The following is a 4,407-nucleotide window of genomic DNA, read 5'->3' on the forward strand; positions in this document are numbered from 1 at the left end:
AGTCGCCATCAGAACCTTGCCAAGCTTGCTCTGAAGCTCTCTGATATCCTTTTTCATACGCTGTTCTTCACCAGAGCCCTCTGTACGGTTTGCTCTATCAAAGTCCTCGCCATAAGTATCATTAGACATGGCTAGGTTCTCGACTAGTTCCATTGCCGCATTGATCTCTTTCCCAAGAAAATTTACATTTGAAGCTGTATCTAGTTGGTTTCTGATCTTGGGGAGGGCACCTCGGTATAAAGTACTCAAGAGGGATGCCTCTGAGAAGCCGTGGTGTGGGCATTGGTTAGTGTAGCTTCTAAACCGTTCCCAAGACTCGCTAAAGCTCTCGTTGTGGTGCTGCGTGAAGCTTGAGATCTGGATTCTGAGCTTAGCCGTGCGTGATGTGGAAAAGAACTTTGATAGGAACGCCAGTTTACATTGCTCCCAGGTTTGTATAGAACCCCTCGGGAGGTTCTTTTCCCACTGGTGAGCTTTATCACCGAGGCTGAATGGGAACAAGCGTAGCTTGAAGCTATCTTCCGAGACACCATTGATCTTTGTTAGGTCGCAAACCCGATCAAACTGATCTAGATGCTCAAGAGGGTCTTCTCCGGCTAGACCGTGGAACTTTGAGTTTTGCACCATGTTGAGGAGGGAAGCTTTAACTTCAAAGTTGTTATTTTGAACCGGTGGAGCTTGAATCCCAGCGCGGTATTGGTGCGCATTAGCTCGGTCGTTCTCTCCAACAAAGACCGGAAGAGGTTGTCTCTGAGCTTGAGGTGGTGGCGGATGAACATGGTGGGCTTGTTGCTCGTTTCTATTAGCTTGTTGTTGGTTTTGCTGAGCAAGCCTTTCGTTCCTTTGAGCCTGTTGTTGGTTAACATAGGCTTGTTGTTCATTCCTGCCTGCCTGCGCCTGATTAGCCTGAGCCTGGTGCCCGGCTTCTTGAGCCTGTTGCTCGATCCTTTGCTGTTCTGCCATTCCAAGCCTTTCAAAATGCCGTTCCCTCTCGCGAGCTCGCCTCTCAATCCGGTTGATGTTATTGTCGTACGGTAAAGGCGGTTCTGAGCTCCGAGACCTGGTTTTCATGCACCTGAAATCAACACAAGAACTTGCAAAGAAGTTAGTATAACAAAGAAAGGTAAAATCTTGAACTCAAAAACAAACAAGAGACTAATGCTCCGACAAGTTGGCAACGGCGCCAATTGATAGACAAGACTTTTTAGGTCTCAGGGCTATCAATCCCCTTGTCAAAGTAGCACAAAGAGGTATCAATCCAGACTCATCAACGAGACACTAGACTATGATGTTTGTTCATTTAAGTCAAGACAAAAGGTGAAGGTTTTGAACTAAGCTAAGTAACAAACGACTAAGCATGAAAGTAAAGCAAAATGACGAGAATCAAACAAAGCAGAGATGCAAATGATAACTAAAGGATTCAGATGATGATAATATGTAATAAAGCAAGGGACTTTAGACGAGATACTTGACTCGGGTGCTTCCAAGTTCAACTAGTGGGTTAATGAGTCAAAACATCAAGCGGTTTCATTTAACTTTGAACTCAAGGCATGTTAATCTTCTCATGAAAGTATTAAGCATCTAAACTGATCCTCCTTCATACCAAAAATGTCTTTTGAGAAGCATCGAATCAATCAGCAATAAGAATCAGTTCAAAAATGTCATTTAAGAGAACAAACTATCACTCTCGCGATGAAAGACTCTTAAACCCTTAACCGAGTGGTTCAGACATTTCTACAAACACTTTTGATGCGAGATATGTCTCAGATCTGAACCTCAAGTGATGTGCTTGGATCCAGCCTAGAGATCTCGTCGGTTAAGGAATGAAACATGCAAGACTAGACACCTAAACCCACTAATCTACGTTGAAAGCACCCTAATCTACTCATCTAAAGCCGCTTAAACGACTACTCACTAATCATAACGGGCTCACTAAGTCCTTTGCAAGACGTGTAGCTGGTCATGATGAGGAGTTTAATGATAGATGATAAAAGAAATAAAGAAAGAACAAGATTTCTGATGCAAAAACGAGATATCGGATTAGGTTAATCGAGTTTCACAAAAGAGGCAAGTTCTTAAAGCTAAAAACAGATCAGAGATCACCTCCCCAGGTTTTTAGTCTCGAAATGTATATATAGCAAAGGTAAAGTGTCGCGGGTCAGCCCGGAACAAACCGGGTACTGAACCGCGTTCTTGGGCTGATGGGTGAGTGCCACGGTGTGTCGGAGAGTGAAGCCGAGGTCTTCATGTCGAGGAGTGCACGTGAGTCCAGATCCAAATGAAGATCTCGTGAAGAACACGTCAAGAACATGCATGAACCCTAGTCTTTGATCCATCTTCACGTGTGTGTTCTTGAGCAGCTTTGTTCTTGATTCTGGGTTTGTGACAATGGATCTCGGCATAAAATGCCGAGGCGCTTAGACGTCGAGGGGTTCGGGAGAACAGGGTCCGGCATGCACGCCGAGGTTGCTACACCGAGGTGCACGTTCAACACTTAGTCGTTTCCAGCTTCATTTCTTACGTGTGCATACCTTGATTCCAACGTGCCGAGGCGTCAGCACGAGGCCTAGTTCAGAATACTCCCAAAATATTAGCCTTGACTTGGCCGATGTCGAGGTAATGATGCCGAGCCCTGAGAAAACACTTAGCGCGTATCGCGACATATTTGGGCTCGTATCGACCGTGTCGCCTTCCGGAAGCGGTAACTTTCGACCCACGACTCCAAATGCTCTGAGACTAGTTCCATAGTCAAGGTGACTCAATAAGCTCGAACTTTGGTGAAGAAACCGTCGGAGCTTGGGAGGTGGAAGTCTTCCTGGATTTCACATCTTTGAACCGCATTGAAATCACCGGAAAATAAGCTGTTTGGACCGATGTGAACTCCGCAGACTTTATCTTTCAAACCACTCGTCCGAATTGAGCGATCCCTACTGTTCGGAAAAGGTATTTCACAGATCTCAAACTTTGATGAAGACCGGGCAAGCTGATTTGGTCCGGAAAGGCTCCGTCCGCCGTGACCTTTGTACTTCGCCGTTCGGTTCTTGGATGCACGTAATGTTGGTGCATCTTCCGGAAGCTGTATCTTTCTCCCCACTGGTCCGAATTGGATGATTCCAACTGTTCTGGGATCTTTGTTTGATTATCTCCAACTTTGCTGAAGACCCCGCCAACTGGTTCGGACCGGAAGGTTCCCCGGATTGCATATCTTTGAATTGCGCGGACAAGGACAGATTTTGGTCGAGAAAAGCTTCCCGCGGTAAGAAAAATGACCGAGGGCTGTGTACCGCGGTAAGCTTTTTGGTCGTAAAAATTCCTTTGCTTCGGCCAAAAACTCGACCCGTGGTATTTGCACCTGATCTTCGACCCAGGCTGACTTTGGTCGATCGGTAAGGATTTTGATCGGTGCTGAACGATCGGTAAGCTTTTTGGTCGAGGTTGGACAATCGGTAAGGATTTTGGCCGGTAATGAGCGATCGGTAAGGATTTTGACCGAGGTTTCTGCCCGTCCGGTACGCGATTTGGCCGAGAAATTCCTCCAAGCGGTTTTCACCATTTTTGACCCTTTTCTTCACCGTCTTCTTTTCTGCTCCTCTTCTTAAGCTCCAAATGACTCCCAAAGCACCTGATAAAGACTTCAAAACATGCAAAACTCTTTGGGACCTAATGCAAGCCCTAAATCTTATTTTCATGCCTAAAGACTCAATTTACATGGGAAAACACATGATGAGGACTCTAAAATGCACTCTAAATGATGTAAAATATAGACATATCACTCTCCTATGAAAAACAGAAAAACTAGGACTCTCTTTAGGAAAAGTCATATTCTGATCTCAAATGGCACTATATTGACAAGGGGAAGTTTTCAGAATAGAAATAAGAAGTAGAAAATCCTAATGTGGAAAGAGATGCATCACTTACATGTTTTATAATTCTTTACGATTCACCCAATCTCTCCTATGAAAAACAGAAAACTAGGACTCTCTTTAGGAAAAGTCATATTCTAATCTCAAATGGAACTATATTGACAAGGGGGAGTTCTGATAATAGAAATAGGAAGTAGAGAATCCTAAACGTGAAAGGAGATGCATCACTTACATGTTTTCTTATTCCTTTGGATACACCCAATCTCTCCTATGAAAATCATAAAACTGGGACTCTCTTTACGAAAAGTCAGATTCTGATCCCAAATGGAACTATATTGACAAGGGGGAGTTCTGATAATAGAAATTAGAAGTAGAGAATCCTAAACGTGGAAGGAGATGCATCACTTATATGTTTTCTTATTCCTTTCGATACACCCAGTCTCTCCTATGAAAAACAGAAAACTGGGATTCTCTTTAGGAAAAGTCGTATTCTGAACTCAAATGGAACTATATTGACAAGGGGAAGTTCTGAGAATAGAAATAC

The 4,407-nt window shown here is 44.0% G+C and overlaps 1 non-coding gene across 1 annotated transcript; it reads left to right on the forward strand.

Annotated features, from left to right (window-relative positions):
- Positions 1–265: 265 nt before the first annotated feature.
- Positions 266–372, forward strand: LOC112083857. Its single transcript, XR_002897946.1, has one exon. It is a non-coding gene; the product is annotated as a small nucleolar RNA R71 (small nucleolar RNA).
- The last annotated feature ends 4,035 nt before the right edge of the window (positions 373–4,407 follow it).

Source organism: Eutrema salsugineum, unplaced genomic scaffold (genome assembly GCF_000478725.1).
Source record: "Eutrema salsugineum unplaced genomic scaffold, Eutsalg1_0 scaffold_58, whole genome shotgun sequence".
Taxonomy (NCBI): Eukaryota; Viridiplantae; Streptophyta; class Magnoliopsida; order Brassicales; family Brassicaceae; genus Eutrema; species Eutrema salsugineum.